We start from the raw sequence: 25815 nt of genomic DNA, 5'->3' as shown, positions 1-25815 counted from the left end.
TGGGTTCCCATCCCGGGTCTAACACCCATAGCTCAAGCTCTTTAGGCAAGTTAACCTTTGTTCGCCCGTTTTGTCACCTGAGACCAGTCCCTGCCTCACAGGTTGTGAGAATGAAATATAAGGTCCCCCATGTAAAGCTCTCAGAGGACTCCATGCACCTTAGTATTGTTAAAGCCACAGCTGTGAGACCAGGGAGGCTGGTCAGAGGTGCTGGGGACTTGAAAATGAGCAGAATTGAGATATGCAGAGAGGTGAGCCAGGGCATCCAGCTGAGAGCAAGAACAAAGCCCCAGCGCATGAAAACAGCTTGCAGAGCCAGCCTCGAAGCTTTCCCTCTGACTGGCTGTGGGGGGTGCAAAGGAGCTACCTCTGGAATGACAGATAGGGCATCCTGGGGATACCGGTGACGTGTCCACAGCAAGAAACCAGACCTTGCTCTGGAGTCCGTTGGGAGCCACGAAGGGTTTGAGCAGGGAAGTGACTGGATGAGAAGTGGGTGGTGGGCTTAGTGCAGGGAGTCCATGGGGCACAGGCCCAGCTCCTGGAGAGGGTGGGAGTGTGGGTGCCATTCAAATAGATCAACTCTGACACATTCTGGGAAAGACCTAGGGTTGAGATATAATTCTAATTCTTAGGACTTTATCTCTTTCACAACTAGCTTCAAAGGGGAGAAGGCTGGGTGACAAGAGGGAGATAAAGGGCCATGTTAATGATTGGAGAGGTAATATGGTTCAGGAAAACATCGATACGCCTGGTCTAATCATTCACAGAGAAAGCGTCTGCAAGAAAGGCGCTTGTGAAGGACAGCTCTGCACCCCTGACAAATGAGCTACAGGCCGGATGTGGTCTGGCCTTGGGCGACGTGAAGAATGGATTGTTCCCTCAACCTCCCTCAAATCTCTTTAGGGTCTCGTTGCCCTATTAGCACTACCCTTTCTCTCAATTGCCCAGACCCCATGGCCACATCTGAACACACTATGTCTCCATGTGCCGGTGTGGTGTAGACATTTGACTCCCCACAGTGCTACTCCCCAGCTGTGCCCTGTGGGCAGGTGACTTATGTGGGTCCCTTGAGACCTCTAAGGATGAATCCTTCACCGGTAGACTTCCTACTGGGAGCCTCAGTCTCTTCCTTCAGCACAAAGGGAAATCTGTTGAAACTCTAACCTCAACAGACTGCTGAGTGTACATTGAGAAAGCTCACATGCTTCCCTTTCAAGTTGACTCTAAATCCACAGATGATGTTTGCTCCTAATACGGAGATATGTCCCAATCTGTAAAAACATCTGAACTTACGATCAACTTAGAGTCAGGTGCTAGGGTGCATGTTCCAGAGACTTGCAGGTGTTCTCAGCTCAAATTGTCCTTTTCTGAAGAAATTATGTGAAGTGTTGACGCTGGTGAAGCATTTCCAAAATAAAACCTGATTCAGTACATCTTCCTGACATGAAACGTCAGGAAGACCTAAGGCTCTACAAGAAGGTAGTAATCCAAATACAAAGCCAAGTAAAATGGGACATGATTTTAAGCAACTGATAGATTGAAAGAAAAGAAAAACTATTTGACCTTGACATTATTGTGCGTCCTTCCTTTTCGAGTAGCCCACAGGTCCTGACAATGGACCCGCCGGGAGGACCGTATGTTCCTGGCATATTGTCCCTGCCTGTGGTGGGCAATAATTAACTGATCATAATAACACGTACCCATTTTCTTATGGATTCTCTTTCCATCGACCATAGAGAAAGCAGGGAAGCCTTTATTACAATTGCAGAACTGAATGGAGAGCGTCTGAATGTTGACAACATGAAAGCAAAAGTGTAGCTGACAAAGGGGCTCTAGATTAATTCAGTGGGTTGTCTGGCATCCTCCGTAACAATGAAGTTACTGAGGAGGAATCCAAAGCAATCACATCAACAGGAAATGCCCAAATCCTACATTTAGTAAATTTGGCAGATTTGTTATTAATCAAACTGCATTTTAGAGAACTGGGCTGCTTCTTACAGAAGATAAGAGATGAAAGAGTGACCTTGTCTTTCATACAGGGAAGTAAATTACTGACTGAAGGTGAAGAGAACAAAAAATAGAGGTTCAAGCATAGTATTTAAAGTTAAAAATACCAGCAATGAGGAATTTTCAGAAAATAACAGAACTATCAAGCCTTAAGAAAAGAAGAGGTAAGGGAAGTAGAGTCATGTGACCTAAATCTGCATCATAGTTTTGTTTAAAGATTTTACTATTTGAGAGAGAGAGAGAGAGCACAAGTAGGGGTGGGGGCAGGGAAGGGCAGAGGGAGAGGGAGAAACAGACTCACTGCTGAGCAGGGAGACTGATGCAGGGCTCGATCCCAGGACCCCAAGATCATGACCTGAGCTGAAGGCAGATCCTTAACCGACTGAGCCACCCAGGTGCCCCACACATCATACTTTCTTAATAAGTAGTCAAGAGAATGTCCTAAAGCTGAGAAAATTAGGAAACTGTGATCAAAGGTTATTGTTTTGAATTATGGAATAAACCATGGGAGAATGGGACTAGGTTTGGGACATGCAGGCAAGGAGAGCGTTGCTTGGCATTTTAAGCTTGCTTTTGCTATTTGTTTTTTACCAGGTGCATCAATGTGTCAATAATATGTTTAGGTGTGTGTGTGTGTGTGTGTGTGTGTGTGTGTGTTCCTCACAGGCAAGGACCATACCTAGGCATCTTTGTTTTCCTAGGTCTACTCTTGTAGTTGGCACAACAGCAATAAAATGACAACGATAATAGGAAAACCATTTGTGTGTTCAGTGCCTACCATGCCCCAGAGGCTGAGCCAACTGCTTCCCAAAAAACATAGTTATTCTTTACACAGCCCTGCAAGGCAAACATTCTGTTCTTCCAATGAGGGAGTGGATGTGAAGGAGTTCAAAAAGAAAAGAGAAAGTATTGCCCAAGGACACACAACTGGTTAATGATAGGATCTGAACCCAGATCCTGAAATCCAGCAGGATTTAAATCTAAGTCTGACTGTCTCTAAGACCTGGGGATTTTTGTTTGCTTGTTTTTAAAACTAAACCAGCGTTTGAAGGAATAATTGTGAATAAATGACTGTGAATAAGTGAATGCCTACAAAACTTAAAGTGAAGTCAGTTATGTTGTTCTGTGCCTCACAAAGCATCATTCTATCAAGTATCACTCTCCAGATCCAAAAAAGCTTTAGATTCAAAAACTGACTGTGCCTGAAATAACTGGAAGAGACTCTTGTAAAGTCATAAATAAGGCCTGGTAGAAGCCAGAGGGAAAATTTAGATTCTTTAAAGTAAGTGGAGAGATTTTGTCCAGTAATGGAACAAATTGAAATAATCCAGGCTGAAAGAACACTGGGTAGCAAATACATACTGAATCAACCTCAACACTTTCAGCTTTCTGGACTAAAATATCATTTTCATGCAGATTTAAATGGCTTAGGCATTAGGGCTTAATGCAAAATTAGCCTAAGTGGCTGTGTCTTTGAGCCCAAAGAAGGTCATAGGGATGCAATGCAAGAGCGTACTCGGCCTCAGGAGCACAGCACGCTCCCCGTGCCCGTTTGATCACTCACCCTATCAGTGAAAAAGGTGGAGGGCACCCCCTCCCTCATATATGTATCTACAAATTATATTCTGATATACTGGATTAAGATACACAGGATAGTACATACACAAAAAATAGGAAACATAAAAGGATGAACTAAATACTGCCTATAAACAGAAGTTCTATTGTTTCTTCTTACTCTCCAATGGGTAGTCTTGCACAACCCCCACTGTACCCCACTTAAAAGTATCCTGGTCTAGGGGCACCTGGGTGGCTCAGTCCATTGAGCATGGGACTCCTGATCTCGGCTCAGGTCTTGATCTCATGATCATGAGTTTGAGCCCCGTGTTGGGCTCCCTGCTGGGCAAGGAGCCTACTTAAAAAAAAATACTGGTGTCTAGGGTGGATTATCACACACTGAGCAAGCAGTCATGGAGAATAAATGGTCTATAGAAGAAAACAAAAGTAGTATAATTAGAGTCAACATTTATTAAGGACTTACCTTGTGCTAGGCGCTGCTCTAGGCAGTTTGTATTAACTCATTTAATCCTTACAACCAACCTAGGGGCACGATGTCGTGTCAATCTCCAGTTTACAAGAGACAAGATTGAGCCACTGAAAGATTAAATAACTTACCTGAGGTCACACAGCTGGTAAGGTTGGAGCTAAATGGCCTTTTAAAAATAAACATTTAATTTTGGAATAATGTTTTATTTACAGAAAAGTTGCAAAGATAGCGCGGAGAACTCCCCTACACTAGTCCCCCAGCCTCCCTGCCACTAACGTCTCTTCTCACCATGGTCTATCCGCACAACTGAGAAACCAACATTAATACATTACTATTAGCGAAACCCCAGGCTCCTTTGGGGTTCACCAGTGTTCTCACTCTTTCTGTTCCAGGATCAAATCTAGGGCATCCCATTGCATCTAACTCTCCTGTCTCCCCAGTCTCCTCTAGTCTTTGACAGTTTCTCAGTCTTTCCTTGTGTTTTTATGACATTAACGTCTATGAGGATTACCAGGCAGGCATTTTTTAGAAGGTCTCTCATTTTGAGTTTGGTTGATGTGTTTCTTGTGATTGGCTTGGAGTTACAAGTTTTTGGAAAGAAGACCACAAAGGGGCGCCTGGGTGGCTCAGTCGTTAAGCGTCTGCCTTCGGCTCAGGTCATGATCTCAGGGTCCTGGGATCGAGCCCCGCATCAGGCTCCCCGCTCAGCGGGAAGCCTGCTTCTCCCTCTCCCACTCCCCCTGCTTGTGTTCCCTCTCTCGCTGTGTCTCTCTCTGTCAAATAAATAAAATCTTAAAAAAAAAAAGGAAAGAAGACCACAAAGATGAGATGTCCTTCTCATCACGTCATGTCAGGGGGCACAGGATATCAACATGACATCGCCACTGATGCTACCCTTCATCACTTGATTAAGGGGCTGTTTGCCAGGTTTCTCCACTGTATAAAGTTACCATTTTTCCCATTCTATACTCTGTTCTTTGGAAGCAAGTCAATAAGCCTGACCCACCCTGGGGAGGGGGGAGGAGATTAAGCTCCACATTCTAGAGTGAGGAGTAGCTACATCTACATATATTATCTGGAATTCTTCTGTAAGGAAAATTTGTCTTTTCTCCCTCATTTATTTATTTATTCAATCATTTACTTACATCAATATGGACTCAAATATATCTATGTAATAATTGGGGTTATACTGCAAAACTCCACTATTTATTTTGTTGTTTAAATTGTTCCAGTGTTGGCCACTGGGTACTCTTTTAGGTTCACTCCTGTGTCTCTCTGAGGTACCTGCCCCCTCCCCCCCCCCGGCCCAATCCATGTGGTTGGGTTTATTATTTGTTTTGCTTTAGCTCTTTCTTATTCTCTGGTACTACAAGACACTTCAAACTCATCTTGTATATTTCTTGCCCTAATCTTAGAATTAGTCATTTCTCCAAGGAGCCCTGGTTTCTTTCATTGGAAAATGATATTAGAAACCAAGATCTGGGTGCTAGGTGTGCTCACTGCTACCAGCGTGTCATTGCTTCTGGGTCCTCTCAGTGACCAGAGCAAGGACATACATGTATGTACACTAACTCATATATACACACTTCCCAACAATTGTTTCTGTGTCCGTCTATCTATCTATCTATCTATCATCTATCTATCTATCCAAACATGAGTTCATCTTGATAGCTTTCCACACTAATCCCAGACCCCGGAGTTTGTTCTAGCTTTTCTTTCTTGCTTATCTGTAACTGCCCTCTCTGACAATGAGAAACTAAGCTCCCAGCATCTGCCATCCATTACTTATTTGTACAACCCTGGTCTACAGATAAAGCAGTTTGAGAATTGCTCGCTTACACCCCTATGAGAAACAACTTGACCAAGTGGGGTACAGTGTTTCTGTGCACGTCCCTTGCCTTTAGCCTGACAACTTTTTCCAGAGTTACTTAAGTCAGCTCCTTTGGTCCCTACCCACTCCAGTGCTATTATATCATCATTTTGCCTCAGTCAGGGTTCTGCCAAAGAAATAGAGCCACAGTAGGATATGGAGGTGGATACACATACGGTGTTCCTTGGCTTGCAGGTGACTCTCCTCTCCCTGAGTCTGCACATCATCATCCCTCTATGTGTGTCTGTGTGTCTAAATGTCCCCCTTTATAAAGACACAAGCATATTGGATTAGGGCTCACCCTAGCGAGGCATCTCAACTTGATCATCTGCAAAGATCCTATTTCCAAGAAAGGTCACATAACAGGTACTGGGGCGAAGACTCCAATATCTTTTGGGGGGCACAATTCAACCCATAACTCTAGGCAAATCTAAAATCCATAGGGCAGCCCATGAGGAAGGGCAAGCTGGAAACTCTCAGGCAGGGCCCGAGCTGCTATCCACAGGCAGAATTTCTTCTACTTCAGAGAAGCCTTAGCTCTGCTCTAAGATCCTTCAGCTGATTGAATCAGGCTCATCCAGATTGTCTAGGATAATCTTCCTCATTTAAAGTAAACTGATTATGGGGCGCCTGGGTGGGTCAGTTGGTTAAGCGTCCAGCTCTTGATTTCGGCTCAGGTCATGATCTCGGGGTTCTAAGGTAGAGCCGCAGCATGGAGCCTGCTTAAGATTCTCTCTCTCCCCCTGCCCCTCCCCACCTCTAAAAAAAATAAATAAACAAAATAAAATAAACTGATTATGGATTTTAATCACATCTACAGAATACCGTCACAACCACATCTAGCTTAGTGTTTGATTGAATAAGTAGGGATGGTAGCCTAACCAAATTGACTACTGCACACTGTGAAGCATTTAGACTCATTTGCCACAGTCTGCATTCCACAGGATGCCCTTTAAAGTCAAAGAATATCCAAACCAAACCTAGAAACTGCTGTAACTATGAATCCAGGTGGACTTACATTTTATACCTCTTACCTTACACATGCTTGATCAGAAAGGGACTATTCTTTTTTTTAAGAAAGGGTTACAAGATCATTTCCTTAAAATAACAGCAAAGACAGAAGGAGAGAGTCTAGAAGCAGCGGAAGGAGCCTCCAAATGCACATCTGCTCACCTGCCCCTCTAATGTGCAGATCGGACAGAGGCTGACATCAAGAAGCAGGTAAAATTTTCAGGATAGAATCAGCAATTTCATGCTGGAAATCTGTCCAGTCTACTCCAAGTTGCCCACACAACCTACCCCCCGCCGTCCCCCCCACACACAGAGGGGACCTAATGTTTTGCCCTCCATAGGGTCCACAGTTACTGTTCAAAGACCACTGGGAACCAGAGCGACCCAAATCAACCCCAGACACCCTTGGGCATCTTTGGGAAATCCTCTCCTGCTTTCTAACCAGAATCTCAGACCCCTCTGCGAAGGGCAGAATGAAACTTTCCCCTCCCCTGCTGAAGGAGGTAACCTGGAGTCAAGGGTGTTACAATGTGAGGCTAATTACTGTAGCCTTTTAATATTCTCTTCTCTGAGGCCCTCCCGGGAAGGATAAAATAAAACCCTGCATAATAATAGGTGAAATGAACGGTGGACTGGGAGCCTTCCGTGGCTGTGTGTGACCTTGGACAAAGCAGTTGACCCAGACCAGCAATCTCATTAACACACAGGGAAAGAGAGTGAGAGAAAAGGCCCTTTCTTCTCCTGGCCAGGGTGAGGAGGATCAGGCTGGAGCCACAGGATGTCACAGAGGACTTGTCTGGAAAATAGACCCCAGGGAGGCAGCGTTGCCTTGTGGGAGACACAGTGCCTGCTTCTAGAGCCTGAGGTCCTCCGTTATATCGCCCCACAATTTTTGTTCAGCTGACAGCCTCAGTTTTATTCACCCAACGGCTTTTGTTTTGTTTTGTTTTCATCATGAACTATATCACATACACGGAAAGGTAGGAAAAGCTTCTGTACGGTTTGGAAACTAATAGGAACATGAACACCTGTGTATTCGCCCTTCGGGAAGAGGAATAAAACCTTACCAAACCTTAAAATCCCCATGAGCCTCCTCCAGGTCCACCCCGCGGAGCCAACCTTCCTAGCCTGATTCTTGTCCTAACAGCCTCCCTTGCCTTTTCTTATCTCCCATGAATGTAACCTCTAAAAATAGATTAATTTTGTTTTTGACATTTATATCAGTACAGTCATACCGTTACGATTTTCAACTGTGATTTGCTCCTCATGCTTGGTTTTATGTTTCTAAGTCTCTTTCATGTAACCGAGGGCAGCTGTGAGGGGGTTCATTCATTACCACCACTGTGTTACTGGTATTGCTTTATACCCCGAATCACAGACACCACCATCTATCCATTCTACTGTCAATGGGCACTCAGGTTGTTTCCAGTTTGGAGCCACTAAGAACAGCAGCTGTGAATGGTCTTGTTACGTGCGTCCTGTTTCTTCAGGCAGGAGTGGAGTTGCTGGGTCATGGAGCGGGGGGTGGTCAGCCTTACTGGGTCATATTCCGTAATGCCACCCTGCTTTCCAAAGTGCTTGTACCAGTTTATACCCCCACTAGCAGCTCATAGATTTCCTCACCTCTCCCTGCCCAACTATAAATCATTAACCTTGTTTTTGCTAATTTGGTGGTATAAAATGGTTTTGTATTGTAGTTTTAATGTGTAATTCCCTAGTTGATAATGAGCTTGGGCACCTTTTCATACGATTATGAGTCATATGTGACTCTCCTTCTATAAAATGCCCGTTTGTGTCTTCCCCACCATTCTACTGAGTCATTTGTTTTCTTCTCCTTCTCTTCCTCTTCCTCCTTCTTCTTCTTTTAAGATTTATTTATTTATTTTAGAGAGACAGAGAGCTAGAGCGGTAGGAAGGGGTAGAGGGAGAGGGAGAGAGAAAATCTCCAGCAGACTCCTCACTGAGTGGGGAGCCTGATGCGAGGCTCCATCCCATGACCCTGAGATCATGACCTGAGCTGAAATCAAGAGTCAGATGCTCAACCGACTGAGCCACCCAGGCGCCCCTGCTTTGTTCTTATTGTTTCATAAGAGTTGTTCTATATCCTGAAAGCCCTTTGTAGTTATATATTGTAAATCTTTCTTCTCTACTTGTAGCCTCTGTTTACTGTCTTAAAGTTATCTTCTGAAAAAAAAGTTCTCAGGTTGAACATAGCTGAATTTGCAATCATTTATCAGAAGTGTGGATCTGTAGTAGGGACAGTCACCACCTTCTGCTGCTTCTTCAGCATTGTTTGGACTATCCTTGGCCTTTTGATCTTCTATACAAATTTAAGAATCTGCTTGTTATGTTCTACCAAACAAACAAAACCACAAACTCCTACTGGAATTTCACTAAATCTGTAAATCACAAAGGGAGGAATTTACATCTTTATAATATTGTCTTCCTATCCAAAATGTAAAAATGGTGTAGGTCATGGTTTTAGGGCTAATTTAAAGTCTTTCGGTAAAGTTTTAGAGTTTTATCTATAAAGACTTACATCTCTTTTATAAATGTCCTTCTAACCACTTTCTACTTTTTGTTGCTAATGTAAATAGTAGCTTCCAAAATTATATTTTTCTAACTAATTGCCTTGGTATATAGAAATGCAACTGATTTTTTTTTTTGCAACTGATTTTTATATCACTTGTATGTGCAGCCATCTTGCTAAAGCCTTAACTCGAATAATGAAGATATAGATTATTTTGAAATTTCTACATCTGAAAACAGTTTTGTTCCTTCCTCTCCTATTCTTAAACTTTTCATTTTTTTTTCTTGTTTTATTGTCCTAGCTATGACCTCCAATACATTGTTGAATAGAAATATTGGAAGTGAGCATTTCTATCTTATCACTTGAATTTAAACTTTCGACTATTAATAATGTTTGTTGTAGGTTTTTAAGAGGTCCTTTTTCAGATTAACAAATATCTCTTCTATTCCTAGTTTGCTTTAATTGCATTCCAAAAGTTTCAAAACAATATTTTCATCATATTCATTTCTATGTATTTTTAAATTTCCATTATGATACTTCCTTTGATCTATGAGTTGTTAAAGCATGTTTTTCATTTCCAAACATAAGTTTTTTTCTCATTATAATTTTTGTTATTGATTTCTAACTTAATTACATTTGAAATTTATTCATAGAAAATTCCATTTATGCTTAAAAAGAAGCAATAATTTCCAACTGCAGAGTACAATGTTCTCTATACGTCCCTTTTATCAAGCTTATTAATGTGTTCTTTAAATCTTCTATATCCTTCCTGATATTTATCTGCTGAATCTATGAATTACTGACAGAGATGTATAAAACCTTCTACTAGCACAATGGATTGGTCTAGCTTCCCTTGTCATGCTGTCATTGTTTTGCTTTATGTATTTTGAGCATAAATAGATCGATAATGATAGATGATAGATAGATAGATAGATAGATAGATAGATAGATGATAGACAGTCTTATGAGTTTGAAATTGTTTTATGTGTTTGGGAAATAAAGCATTTTACTGCCATGTGGTGACCTCTTTATCACTCATAAAGCTATTTGCCTTAAAGTCTGTTTTTTTTCTGATACTAATATATTTTTCCAGCTTTCTTTTGATTAGTATTTGCCTATTGTATCTTTCTCCTTCCTTTAACTTCCAATATATCTACATCCTTATGTTTAAAATGTGTCTCATGTAAGTAGTACATGCTAGATTATATTATTTTTTATCCAGGTTATCAATTTTTGTCTTTTTTTTCAAGTTTTTATTTAAATTCCAGTTAGTTAACATACAGGGTAATATTACTTTCAAGAATAGAATTTAGTGATTCATCACTTACATATAACACTCAGTGCTCATCACAAGTGCCCTCCTCAATACCCATCCCCCATCTAGCCCATTCCCTTGCCTACCTCCCCCCATCAACCCCCAGTTTGTTCTCTATAGTTAAGGATCTTTTCCCTGGTTTGCCTCCCTCTTTTTTTTTTTTTTTTCCTTTCCTCTATGTTCATCGGTTTTGTTTCTTAAATTTCACATATGAGTGAAATCATATGGTATTTGTCTTTCTCTGACTTATTTCGCTGAGCATAACACACCCTAGCTCCAACCATGTCATTGCAAGTAGCAAGATTGCATTCTTTTGATGGCTGAGTAATATTCCTATATAAACACACACACACACACACACACACACACACCACATCTTCTTTATCTATTCATCAGTCGATGGACACTTGGGCTATTTCCATAATTTGGCCATTGTTGATTCAATTTTTGTCTTTTAACTGGGGAGTTTAGTCCTGTTGTATTTATAATAATTACTAATATATTTGAATTCATTTCTACCATCTTGTTATGTGTTTTACATTTGTCTCGCTTTTTCTGTTTTCCCACACTCCACTTCTTGTGAACTGAGGTTTTTTATTTATTCATTTGTATTTCATGGTTTTTTCCCCTATTGAATTCTATTTTTTGGAAGTTACTTTCTCTGCATCTTTTCTTTTTGTGGTTGCCCTAAAAATTTTAAGATGCATTTTTCATAATTCTAAAATTAATGTCTTTAACCTCCTCCTGAAAAATTCACGGTCTTTAAATGTTTTTTTAATTCCATTTATTCTCCCACTCAATCCAGTGTTTAGGTTTTAATTCTAACATATTTTTACCCTGGAAAAGTGATATTATTATCATTTTATAGAGTTAAGGTGTATTCATATTTATCCACATACTTAGAATATATTTGTGCACTATTCCTTCTCGTATCTCCCATCATCCCTCTTGGACCATTTTCTCCCACCTGAAGTACACTGTGTAGAATTTCATTTAGTGGAGACCTTCTGATGGTAAATAATCTGTTTTATTTCTTTTATTTTAAACATCTTTACTTTGCCCTCCGTTTTGAAACAATCATTTGGCTGGATATAGAATTTTTGTTAACTATTATTTTCTGTCAGCACATTATGCCCTCTGGCTTCCATTACAGTGGGGAGAAGTCAGCAATAACACTAATTGCCATGCTTTTTGTCGAAGACCCATCTTTCCTCTCTGGCTGCTTTCAACATCACTTCTGTTTCTTTACTCTGTAGTTATTGTGTCTAGGAGTGTGCTTCCTTTTATTCATCCTCCTTTGGATTTGTTGAAGATTAGTGTCTTCTCAAAGAGTTCTCCAAAATTCTTAGCCATTATCTGTTAGAATGAAATCCTCTCTCCATGTCTAACTCAAACTTCTCATTTGGTTCTCTCTCTCTAATTTTTGCCTTTTTTTCATATTTCTTAACTTCTCAAATTTATATCCACAATACTGTCATTGCATCCATCTTCATTATTTCTCTCTAACTGTATCTAATTTTCTGGTTATGCCATCATTTGAGGTTTTAATTTCAATTATTATATTTTTCATATTTGGGAGTTATATTTGGTTGGTTCTTTTTCAAATCCACTTGCTCCCTGCTCACATTTTCAAGATTCATTTACCTCCCAGAGTTCTTGGTTTCAGTGTGTTTGGGAACTGAGAGGATTATCTTATTTCCCTGTCAGCTCAGAGATGCATTTGTGAAGATTTAAAGAAATACTTTATCCAGTATTTCAGTTGTTTTGGATGGGAAAATTGTTCTGGCTATCCAATTCACTCTATTGCTGGAAACAGAAATGATCAAGCTGTTTTATTTTTAGCCAAAGCTAATTTCCAGATCGCTCTGCACCTGTAAACCTGAAACAATTTGCATGAACGCTCCTTTCCTTTTGAGTTAAAAAGAATTTCCAAAGAGGATAACCAATGCACTTCTGTTAGAGGGAAGTCTTCCTGTTCCAGAGGCTCCCAGAATGACATTTCTCACTCAGATTTGAAACTATCCTGTCAAATCTACTACTACTCATAGCTAAAGTGCATCAGGGTAAGGCTTACTACATGCCCAGCATACATGTATTATAAATGTTACCTCCATTTTCACGACCACCCTCTGAGGTAGGTATTATTACTGGTTCCATTTTACAGATAAGCAAACTGAGGAGAGAAATGGTTATAAAATTTGCCCAAAGAACATGGTGGAAGTGGGAAGCAGTTGGGCTCCAGAGCACACGCTCTTAACCTTGCTGCTATACTATCTCTGTTAGAAGATGAGCAATCACTGCAAAACGAGCAACCTGAGAAATAGGACCCATATTGGTTTGTTCAAGGGAAATTGTTCCTCTAGCGCCATGGTTTTTAACCTGCACAGCCCATCAGGAGTACCCAGGGAGTGTTCTCAAAACGTACTCGGCACATCCCAACTAGAGATTCCAATTCCATTGGTTGGGGTGGGGTCTTTTGTCAAGTCTCCCCTGCAGTTCTGATGGACCCCCTTGATCAGAACCACTCCTCTGTGGGTTTTCCAAGACTCCCACCCCGAATAGCTTCCTCTCTCCCTTTGTTCACATTTTAGAGCGCTTTACCAGGTTTTAATTTCCCAGAAAAATGGACGTTGGGCAAGAAAGAGAGTTGTCATCTTACCAGTCACCATCCGGATGTCCTTGAGCAATTCACTCCCCCAAATCTGAGCGTCCGTTTCTTCCTGTGTAAAAGGAGAGTCTGTTTTAGTGCTAACATTGAAGATTTTCAGTCACTGAATAAGCCTAGTCTTTTGGATCAGCACTGTGTAGCTGCAGGTCAGGGCTCAGAGAAGGGAAGTTCTGGCTTCAATTAGGCCTGGGGATTACTTATGGGGTTGATATATCCATCACTCCACACTCATGGATATTTGGAAGAGAGAGTCACCACACGATGCTGCCACCTAAGTGATCCTGAATGATCTCGTGAACAGAAGACCCTTGCGGAAAGCCCATGCTCTTCCCTTGCTAGTTAAGCGCTTAAGAAAAGCACGAACTACAATTTAACTGGGGAAGAGTCACTAAGGGACAAAGTCCTAAAAAAAGACAGGGAGGCCCAGACTGAGAATGCCACCCACCTCCACTCACACACCCCCTTCTGTCAAGGCTGCTGAAGCCATCTGGTCAGAAAGAAGCTGCTTTTAAGGAATTTGGCTTTGTTGGGCCTGCGTATAAAATTCCAACACAGATGTTCCTTGGCAACCAAGCGCCTGACTTCTCTGGACCAACATGGCAAAAACTCTCCCTCCTTGGCTGGTTCTGGCCCCGAGGTGCATCAACTTAGTCCTTCCATTCAGTGCTCCTGGCCTGAGCCCTCCTAACCCTGCTGGATCTCGCCCCAAAGGTAACCAAACATTTCCCCACAGGGTTGAGCCGGACAGCCTCCTCCTCAGTGCTCCCTACCCTGTGCTTTAGAGGGTTTCACAGCTCTGCTTTGGCCACTCACAGTGCTCCCAACCCCAAAAGTCAGGGAGAAGTCCCTCCACGTGTAGTTAGAAATGTGAAGGTGATATGCTGAGCTTTCTGAGCACCCCAACCAGCCATGGGTATTGATTCATAAATCAACCTTGCCCATTCATGTGGGACTCCCCTGAGAGATGAACTGGCTTCCCCACCAGCCCCTGGCTTGTCTCTAGATCACAACCTAAGCCTGGATCTGTCTCCTAGACACCCCTGGCCTCCTGTGGTTGCCTCTATAAATCCCAGGTGAAGCCTCAGACAGGTCATGCATTCCTAAGGAATGGGGTTAGGCCTTCATTCTGCTTCCCTCACAGAGGTTCCTTAGGCTGCTGGGCAAGGGGTGGACAGAGAGAGTGGCGGTGGGAATGGAGGCCAGGAGGACCTCGTTCTATACCAAATAAGGTAAGGTGTTCAGTGCGTTAGCTGGAGTACAGAAAGGCTCACTAGCGGTCCGCTATTATTAGAGGGCCAGGCAGGTGGCAGACCTTCCAGACACCGTTGGAAGCACTCTGTATATATTCTCCACAAATCCTAATACATTTCCTTCAGGCTATTATTATTTTTCACAATTTCATAGCTGAAAAAACAGAAGTTCAGAGAGGTTAAATGATTCGTCCAATGTCACACAGCCAACAGTAGTCATTTCAAACACAAATGAGTACAACTCTAAAATCTGGACTCTTTCCACTATTCTAGGCTGTCTTATCTCCCCTACGAGATGGCAAGCTTCTCAATGAATTTGTTTCTTAAAACAACTGATAAAATATTTTTTTAAAAAGATTCAGAAGAACTATGAGGAAAAAAGTCCAATCACTCTCATCAATGTGGGTATTGTAATAGAGCATAAAACTATGCTCTGGCCTCCTGGAAGCCCAAAGAGGGAAATGAAACAGGTGAAATTTGTCTTCCTGGGCCCTCCTTTCCTGATGGATTTTGCTCCCACTCCACCCCCCAACCCCACCCTCACCCCCAGCATCTACCTCTATCCCTCTACTGGAAGGATTCTGGGATTCTGGTGCCTGGTGCTTGATTCTCACCCGGGGCAACTTCCTATGCCTTGCCCTGTCTCTTCCCTCAGCCTACCAGTCTGCACTCAGTGATAATTTTTTCCTGTATTCGGTGCTTGCATAAAACTCAGAGAGTAAGTCTTGTGCACTGAAGGACTAATCTGGGCAGCACAGGTAATTACAGACCAGAGCAGAGTATGGTGAAGGTAGGAGTTTGAGGTGTAGAGAGGAAGAGCAGTAGGCCTGTCTCCAATGGAGGAATCATCTTCCATAGATGGCAGGGGTAAAAGGGAGTATTCAGAATGGGAGTATCTTTGGGGACCCCACATATTGTACCATAGAGTCCCCTGCTTGCTCTACCATGGGTTTGGGCTGCTCATCCTCTTAACAGATCAATACAAGGTCAAGCAAATTTCACTAAATAATCCTGGAAGAACAGGACTGCTTCCTTGGACATTGTATCCATCTCCTACTCTTCTGGTGTGCAGATTACAGGCAGCTAATGAAATCCTATAGCTAATGCAAGAGCCGGTCAACCTACTCCCGATTTCCGGAGATGGAAGGTATTTTGAGCATTAGAGAATCCACATGTGCACCAAGCATTTACTGTAAACTGGATGACTATGTCTTCCACTACCATGAACCACTATTTCACAAAGATACCTGACACTATGGAGTTTATTGTCTTAGGTTCTTTTGATTCTAAGGAAGGAAGTCAGGGAAAAAGGCTCTTTGGTAGCAATGCCATTGAATGATGAAGGAGGAGAACTCTCATGGTGTATCAGTCAAGGTTCTCCGGAGAAATAGAGCCAGCAGAGGCAGAAGCTGATGCTGCAGTCTGGGGGCAGAATATCTTCTCCAGGAAACTTCAGCTTTTGCTTTTAAAGTCTTCCACTGATTAGATGAGGCCCACCCACATTATTGATAAGAATCCTCTTAACTTAAAGTCAGCTGATTGTAGATGTTAACCACATCTAAAAAATGTCTTTTTTAAAAAATATTTTTATTTATTTGACAGAGAGAGAAAGAGGGAGAGAGAGCACAAGCAGGGGGAGCGACAGGCAGTGGGAGAGGGAGAGGCAGAAGCAGACTCCCCGCTCAGCAAGGAGCCCGATGTGGGGTTTGATACCAGGACTCTGGGATCATGACCTGAGCCGAAGGCTGTTGCTTAACCAACTGAGCCACCCAGGCGCCCCCAAAATGTCTTCATAACAAACCTTTGATTCGTAGTTGATCAAAGAATGGGTAGTATAGCCCAGCCAAGTTGACATAAAACTAACCATCACACATGCACATCCAGGAACAGGAACCGCCATGGCCTTGTGAGGCCAGGAACAAAGAATGGTTCTGGATCTACTAGTACCCAGGCACTAGTGTGATTCAGCCACTTCCTCCCAATCTCTTCTACTCCCAAAAGGCACATTCTTTTTGTACATTCAGTTCAGATTTTGCAGAGAGAAACCATATTGATTCAAGCCATTTTTTTCATCCTAGGCCATGTTAAGGTCAGAGTGAGGGTCGGTTGTCCTGGAGGCAGGTGATCTCCCCGTGGCCCAAGCACTGTTTGTCCCTGTGCAAAGGTCAGCAAGGGCTCTATCTCAGGGCAGGCCGCTGTGGGCCAAGGAGCTTCAGCTAGGCGAGAATGGGGAGCACAGCAGGCCCCTGACTGCACAGCGCCAGCATGCCTTTCTACTGTCACAGCACCACCCCGGTGGATCCTAATCACACACACTGCCGCACTCAACTCACCTCTTCCAGTGAGGAGACCACCAAAGATGTGTGTCCAATAGGCAGTGTGTGCAGCGGCGTGGGGAGGGGGCTTACAAAATTGTTTTTCAGCATCAAGGCCACAGTCCCCTGATGATACTCACTCCTTTCATGTTCCCTCTGCAACCTTTTCTAGGGGCTATTCCTGATCCTTCTGCAAACAAAGGGCAAATGGTGAATGTAACCACCACCAACACATCTAGTAAATATGATGGAAAACAGAACATTCTGAAGCTAGCAGTAACTAAAGTAATAACATCTACCTTTCTTTAAAAAAAAATTGGAGGAGAATATGGTATAATTACCCAACTTTCAGATTTTAGCAGGGAGGGGATAATAAACCTTAATAATTAGAAGGTACCATGCCCTTAATTCTAGAGTTAGTCCCAAGGCTGTACCTAACATTTGTCGCTCCTTTCCTCCCTTCTTCCATATTGCCTTTGCTTTTCACTCAATGTAGTTGAGTCTAACTTTTGTTATCAGGAAGTCTTTTGTCTGCAAATAATAGAAAATCCAACTCATAGTGGCTTAAATAAATAGGAATTTGTTTTTCTCATATAACAAGAGGTAGAAAGAAAATTTCTGGAGTTGGTCTAGCAATAATGTCAGGAATCTAGGGGACTCATCTCCATTCCACTCTCACCCTCTGCCTCCTGATCACAAGATGCCACCGTGGGCATCCTGGCCATGTTCAAGGCAGGAGGACTAAATAGAGACTGACACTGGCTGCATCTTGACTTTTTATCAGCAAAGCCAAAGCTTTTCTAGGAGAGTCCAGCAGGCTGCTCCTTCTGTTTCCTTGGCCAGAACCCCATCACGCCACCACTCCTAGCTATGTTGGAGGCTGTGAAAACAATTATCCAGCAAAAGGAGAGAGAAATGTCATAACGGACTTACACCAAATGTTATTCTTTGACTGGTCATGGCAGATTACCTTCCTCCAAACAAGATGAGTAAGAAGGAGGTGGAAAAATGGCTGTGTAATTGACGCACCTGCCTACATGACAGAGCCACAGTTCCCCACCACCTTTTATAGTCCCCTACACCTTATTTTACCGTCGCAACTTCCCCGGATAATCAACATCAAGCTCCTTTGCCAATGCCCTGGACCCCCAGCATTTATCAAACCACCAGTGGCAGACCTGGTTCCATAGGGTTTTTATCATGATCCTCAGGGAAGGAATCTCTCCAGTGGGTAGTGAAACTTCCAGACCAGCAGAGTTTAGCGGCAGTGGGAAAAAATGCTTCATCAAAGATGAGCATGAGTGGACCCCCACCTCCACCTCGAGACTCTTGGCTTTTTTTTTCCTGGCTTGCAAGAGATAGAAGCATATAAAAGAACTGAAAATTATTCAGCAATTCACAGTTGCTTTTTCTCAATCAGTCGTTACCAAACGAGAGTGATATGAGCGTCTGTGAAATGGTTTTGACTTTCTAAAGGGTTCCTCATGCCTGAAGGAAGACAGAGGTCCACGGGTCCAGTGGGAAGATATCCAGGAGTTAAGAGCTTTTTGGGCTAAGGCTGGTTCTGCAGCTACCTAACCAGCTATGCATCTTTGGAGAGACCACCTCCCCTGTCAGGACCCTAGCGGCGTGCTCTGTAAGCTCAGCAGGATGGACTATCTAATCACAAAGGTCCCTTCCTACTAATTTATTAGGATTAAGAATCATTTATTAGGATTATTAATTTATTAGGATATTCATTAGAATTATAAATTAGGATCTATTAATTTATCTTGCAATTCTGAAATCTTATGATCCTATAACTTTTAGGGTTGAACTTTCTTGCTGTTCTTAGTCTGCCTTCATTTCGAAAGATAGACATATTCTCATTTCCCCTAAAGGCAATGGGCTTTCTCTCCAGATTAACTACCTAGAATATACTGCAGTGGCATATAAGAAGACTCCCAGTGGTTGGTCATACTGTATTATTCACAACTTCTATTTTCAACAATCAGGGAAAAAAGGAAGGAAGAAAGGCGTTCAGTTCAAAAGTCTTAAATCCCCCCACAGAAAAATAAAGCAAATTGAAACTGTCTGGATATTATTGGGGCCTTTCACCTTCTAGGTTAATTGGCCATGCATCAAAAGTACCACGAGGTTCTAACAGAATTCATTAGTGCCAGAGTTCATTTATTCACATTTGGTGCAAAAATGACGGTATACCATGGTGAAATAAATCTTCATTTAAAAAATAAATGTCAAGGCTGTTTTAAGACTTTTTAAAAATTGTTTGCGTTTTTTACACCTTTCTTTCTGGCCCGTAAGTGATTCCATGGTACGCTACAGAGAACCATGGAGCTAGGAATCAGTTATCGAAAATCGTTGCCGGCACTAATTGTGTGGTCCTTACCAAGTCCTTTTATTTCCTTTAGCTTCAAAATAGAAATGATAATAATTAACACTAAAGGCTTCGGTGAGAATAAAATCACACCAGAAGAAATACAGTAATATATGCCAAAGTTTTTATAAGTTATAAAATGATACAGTTGAAATTAAAGACACCTTTGAGCTAATGTGGAAATGATTTAAAAAGAATGTAAAATATATAATTTGTGATTAATAATCTTGTGTGAAGTTCAAAAGATCTTCTCCATCTGAGATTTTTTTAGATCTATCTACCAAAATCCAAAGCAGCTGAACTCATAGACACACATACACACACACACACACTCTTTAGTAGCATTTTAGAAATTTGTTTTCATTGATTCAGAAATAAAGAAAAACAAAATATTTTCAATACCCTAATCGTGTTTACTGTTTTACAAGTGTATACATGTCAAACCTTATCAAAGTGTACACTTGAAAATACATACAGTTTATTATATATCAATGACATCTTAATAAAGCTGTAAAAAATACTAATTCTAAAAGGCCGTTTAACATGGAAGATTATATTCTGGTTGACTCACTCTTCTGGCTTCCTTGTCCTGCGTTTTCCTTCATTCCTGGAAATGTTCTGGGAGAAAGTAGTCAGCACACATTCCTAACATTGTGCTCCTTGAAGTTAAAACTTCAAGACTTCCTACCACCTCTGGCAGTCATAAGGCAGATAATGAAGACCAGGACTCTGCAAGAATCTCTGTCCCTGACGGAAGCCCAGCTTGAAGCTCGCAGGTGGGGGTAGAACCAGCCACTGCCACTTCCCAGAATCCCACACACACCCAACTGCCCGGCTGGTCCTTCTCTGGGAATTCAGCACTGAAAGGCAGGCTCATCAGCTCATTCCCCAGGGAAATAAATGGAAGAGGAGAGAGAGAGAGAGAGGAAAAGGAAGAATGGGCAGCCCTGAGGTTTGAGTCCAATGCAAAAGCCAGCAAGGAAAGTATGGTGGCCTTGAGACAACAGACCGCTGCCTCCCAGCATCTTTCCTTCCCCTTTCCCTGATGTTTGGCTGCAGAATACATTCAGGCGAGGCCAGACATAAGAACAGATTCTACTGAAAGCCATTTCACCCAACACAGAGATTTCTAAACAGATAGACCATTCGAGGTTGTATACAGGAATAGAAGAGATAGGACATTTGCCAGATGACAGGAAGTTTTGACAGAGATGATCTCAAGAGAAGGTTACTCTGCCCAAACCGAGTCCTCCCCCCCAGCAGCAGTTCATGATTCACTCCTTTGCTTTAAGGTTTTGACTTTGATACAAAGTAAATTCTTCTGGGAGTGCACGGTTCAGGTAATATTTTTATTCTCAGCTAGGTTTGATAAAAGTCAGAAAGCCCAAGCAGAGGTTCCCAGGATCGCTTGCCCATTGAAATTACCTGATTAGATTTTAAACTACTGATACTAGGCTCTCACCTCCACAGAGTCTGACCTCACTGGTTTGGGCTTGAGCATAGGGATTTTTTTTTAAGTCCTCCAAATGATCTTAACGGGCAGCCAAGGTTGAGAAGCACCTCCCTTGGGTAGGCGACCCACACAGCTGGCTGATAAGCTGATCCCCTAGGAGCCTGGTGAACATACAGACGGGCGGACCCTCCTCAGACCTGTCTGAGATTCTCAGGGGGTTTTCCTACAGCCATCCACTAGCCCTGGTGTTAAGACCTTCAAGGAAGTACCCTCATCCACTGCCTTGCACTCTCACTTCCCCTAGGGCATAAGGCCTAAAGCAGTGCCTCTCAAATGTGCATCCTGATTACCTGGGGATCCTGTCAAAATGCAGATGCTGAAGAAGGAGTCTGAGACTGTGTTTCTAACTAGCTCTCACCTGATGCCCAAGCTGCCAGTCTGTGGACCACATTTTAAGGAGCAAGAGCCTACAGCCGTGGTTTTCAACCCTGGTTACATCCCCAAAATACTGATGTCTGGGAAAGTCTGATTCAATTGGCCTGGGGGACAGCCTGGGCCCTGGGATTGTTTTTAAAGTGCTCCAGGTGATTCTCCAGTGCAACCAAGTTTGAGAACCACAAATAAGCCAAAACAAAATGCTCTGTGAAAGGGATATCTGCTTTAGGATTTTGCGATGCTTTGTTTTATGATGGAAATAAATACGTTAAAATAAGAGTAGATGTAATTTCTCTGTGGAGAATGGATCTTGAGGAAGAACCTTTTGTTTGCCGAAGAGATGGTAGAAATGCAGACAGAGGCTGGTGGTAAAAAGAGAACTGTTTCTACAGAAAAAAGAGCACGGAGCTCTGAGGGAAAATGATTCCCAGACACCGAGAGGCAGGGGAGAGAAAGAAAAGCTGCTGTGAGGATGGAACTTGGGTAAGACGGAGAAATGAGTATAGAGAAATTTAAGACAGTTTTACTGTGCCTAGGGCCGTGTAAGCTCTTCCTCAGTGTCCAGAAACCTTCAACAAAGACCTAGTCCAAATAATAATCGAACTCCCCTCTGTGGTGGATTTTGTTTGGTTTTTGCCTGGGTCACTATACCTAATGGGGTTCTCATAACGACCCTATTATTAGGTTTAGAGAAGGTAAAAAATGTGCCCCAAGTCTCAGAGGCAGAGGCAAAGCTGAAACCTGAGCATGGCTGAGGGAATCACCCCCAAAGCCCAGGCTTTGACACCCCAGGAAGAGACTGAGGCCTTGGACTCAATTGGCATGAGAAGAGACAAGGCCTCAAGGAAGAGAAAATAAGAGACAGGATGGAGGAGCAAGGCTTCTGCTGAAGGCAGGAAGGCTGCCAGCTCAGCACCGGCCTGCCACTCAGACCACACTTGAGTCCTGAGCCCCAGGGACAGAGAGGGGTGGTGTGGGGGAGGAGTCATGAGGTGAAAAGTTAAGAGCTTTTTCTTCAGGCATCTCTCTGCAGACCCCAAGATGGCCTGCCTCAAGAACAAAGTAACAACGAAACACAAAGGTAGGCCAGGGGATCCCCCGCTTTGGCAGGAACTCTGTGGAACACAGCACTCATTCAACGAAACACTGATTTAGCACCTACTGCGTGCCCAGTGTTGAGGCGCGGGTGACCCACAGTTCTAGTGCTAGAATGAAGACACTCCTCCAAAGATGTGCAGCTCGCTGGCTTCTTCTGCCCGGTTCATCAGGGGCAGAGGTCCCTCTCTGTCGTCGTTCTGCCTACCCACACATCTTGAACACTACTCATTTCACCAAAGAAAAATTGTTTCTAACTTTCCTTATGCTCTAAAGGTTTCTGGAAGTCAAAGACAAGAAGAAAGTATCCATAAGATTAAAACAACCACCCAGAGCGTTGGAAGAAGTTTCTTTCATAGCTCCTTCAGGATGCACACAGTGTAATGTAATCCACAAATCAACAAGAGTTCCAAGGGTTATTTCTTCAGTGGCTCCTCAATATAAGGTTACATATCACGCCAAAGAGCAATTCAGCAAAACAATTCCACAGAGGCCTACTCAGCGAGGGCCTGCCCAGAGGGGCAGCCTCATTCAGGACAGTGTTAACGGAATAATTCTTAAATTGGGGGGTGGGGTGGGGTGCTGAGATTCCCTTCAAGAACCTGAAGAAAAAGCCACTGAATATCTCCCCGGGAGAAAACAGACATTTTGCACAAACAAAAATCCACTGCCTAGGATTCCAGTTCCTAGACCCCCAGAGCTCCAGTAACAGACCTGTTAGCGTCTGTGAGACCTGAATCCTGAACTGAGGATGCCTAGCTCGGAGGACCGAGTGGATAACACGTCCTTCAGCGCGCCCTTCATAAATGTCTTCTTTCCATGGGGCTCTAGAGAAAAACAAGGCAGTCATGAGGTTGAGGTTATGTCCTCGACAAGAGGCTGAAGCAACTGCCGCTCTTCAGGGACATCATCAGCACAGGGGACTCATCATGATTTCTCCGGCTCATCTCACTCCTGCAGTCGAAATCCCCCCTCCTCAGTTTACCTCACATCAGCTGCTTTTGAAGAGGCATCCTCTTAAATCACCCACCCTAAGATACAAATGACTGAGAGCCCCAACCCCACCTGGGGATCTTCCCATTTCAAAAAGTGGCTGGGTTTATCCAAATGGTGACATTTCAGAACACGTGACACAGGAAAATAATGCCAGAGGGACAAAAGAAGGAAAATAAATAATGAGCACCTGTTAGCCTTCAGGCACCGCACGCGTTCATTTGATTTCCCTAACGTCGTTGTCCACTCTTTACCAAGAAGGAAGCCGGTGCCCCAAAGACAAAATAACTTAATGCCCTAGAGCAGGGTTCCCAATCTGTGTGCACATTGCAATCACCTGGGGACCTTCAAATACACTGGCTCTCATCCCAGAGGTTGTAGCCTTGGCTTTGGCATTTTTAAGAGATGCTCTGAGGATTCTACTCAGTGGACCTTTTGGGAACCACTGTCAGAGAGTAGAAAGTGGAGATGTGAATTGCCCCAGTTCTTTCTTACTTCAGGGCGGATATTTTGTGGGACATCCATGCAGTCATCCAAGCTGTATAAATCTTGCACTAGTTTAATATCAGTTGGTATGTAGCTGCCGATTCAAGCCCCTGTCCTCCAACATCACCCCCATCCCTTGCCCTGACTCTCGGGGTCCCCTCATGCCCGGAGCTGGAGGGCTGTGCCAAAACCATGGTCAAGGATCTTGAGGATCATCCCTGGCAGTTTCCGTGCTCACTTGCCTTCTTACACCACCTTAGTACATGTGAGCAAAGTCAGAAAGAAAATTCAGGGTAGTTTTCTGGGCATCAGCTCCACAAAGCTGAAAACCCCTGCCCCACACCTGTTCACCATATTGACCCTAGCTGGAAATACCGACAGCAAATTGGAACCTTTGCTCAGTTTTTGCAAGAGACAGCTCAGGAGTTTGAAGTCAAAATATGTTTTGTTCTCGAATGTACCAAATCCATTGTCAGGGTGTCTCCTTGAGTTGTCCAGAAAATAAGAGATACTATGAAAGAAAAAAGGCTCAGGAAATGATCTCAGACTTCCCAGCCGACTACACTTTCCTGTAATACAAACAGCAGGTCAGGCAAGTCTGAGGTTTGAACAAGAAATTCCTGTTCCCATTGGGGCAAAGAGCAGGGGAATACAGCTTTCCATCATTAACCAGAGTAAACCACATGAAATGGGACAATCAGACAACATGCAAAAACAAGCTGGAAGCCTCCGGCCTCTATACATCTGGTCAGAGACAGTAAATACAGAAAATGAAAGCAATACATTTCACTATTAGGTTCCATCTCTTTCATAATTAACTGCAGAAGAATATAAGCAGTGATAAAGATCTTTCTGTTACTTAAGGCACCTCGTCTCTCAGGGCATCCCCCGAATGAGTGCCTGTAGAAAGTGTGCCCTTCTTTATATGTTTAACAAACATCAGCAGAGTGGCTACTATTTGCCAGGACCTCTGCTAGGAGACAGGATGGAATGTAAGCCTGAGAAAGACACGATGTTGGCTCTCAGGAACCCACAATCCAGGAAAAAGACACACAAACTATCATAATGCACCCTGAGAAAAACTGGAACCAGCGGTCGTGCAAGGTGCTTGGGAGCTCAGAGCAATGGGTAATTCGTTTGGCTGCCGGGTTAGGAAACTCATGGAGAAGCCTTATCTGCCATGATACTATAGATGGATGGGTCCAGTTGATTCCTGCCATTTATTCCAACCCTATCTTCAGATTCTATAAAAGAAGAGAGAGATACACCCTGGACATGGTCCTGGATCATGCATGAATATTTTTTAAAGCCTCAGAACAAAGGTTGGAGACTTCTTATGCATCATTAAGGCCCCCAAAGAGTACCTGTGAATATCTGCTGGGTCCTGAAAAATGTCAGACTAAGTAAGGTATGACCTGGAGATTATGTCAGGACATATAAGAATCACCCTTCAGCCAGAAAATGGTAGATCCTTTTACTATGAATCATGCATTTCCCAGAAGCCTCTGATTCCCTGAAATTTTCCTTGAGGTTCTGAGAGGCACTAATGAGCTCTTTCAAATGGCACCATTTTTGATCATGTCTGCCTCAGCATTCTAGTAAGGAAAACCGGCCTTAGCCTTTCACATTGAAGATTTGGTTGGGTTTCATTTCGTCACTTCCTCTCCTGCTGCTTCTTTCTATGGGCTGGCTTGGAGTGGTGATTTCAAATAAAATTTAAAAAGAAACTCCTGACATGCCTAAACAAACCTGACAACCATTTGGAAATATAAGTAGAGTCACTGAACACTCTTCCTTCAAGAAAAGCCTTCTTTCAGGGCGCCTGGGTGGCTCAGTTGGTTAAGCGACTACCTTCGGCTCAGGTCATGATCCTGGAGTCCCTGGATCCAGTCCCACATCGGGCTCCCTGCTCGGCAGGGAGTCTGCTTCTCCCTCTGACCCTCCCCCCTCTCATGTGCTCTCT

At 43.1% G+C, this 25815-nt stretch overlaps 1 long non-coding RNA gene across 2 annotated transcripts in view; it reads right to left on the bottom strand.

Moving 5' to 3' along the window:
* Positions 1-20126, bottom strand: part of LOC144382887 (uncharacterized) — a 114932-nt gene extending 94806 nt beyond the window's left edge. The window contains exons 1-2 of one of the 2 annotated variants that reach the window (XR_013450464.1): positions 19962-20126; positions 13440-13500 (exon numbers count right to left, since the gene is read on the bottom strand). This is a non-coding gene — a long non-coding RNA (uncharacterized LOC144382887). Of the gene's footprint in view, positions 1-13439; positions 13775-19961 lie in introns of those variants that run through there. The other variant, XR_013450463.1, reaches the window with a different exon arrangement.
* Positions 20127-25815: the final 5689 nt, after the last annotated feature.

The sequence above is a fragment of the Halichoerus grypus genome, chromosome 8 (assembly GCF_964656455.1).
Source record: "Halichoerus grypus chromosome 8, mHalGry1.hap1.1, whole genome shotgun sequence".
In the NCBI taxonomy this organism is placed as follows: Eukaryota; Metazoa; Chordata; class Mammalia; order Carnivora; family Phocidae; genus Halichoerus; species Halichoerus grypus.
Note: the sequence above shows the minus strand (reverse complement) of the source record. Positions and strands in the feature narration are given on the sequence as shown.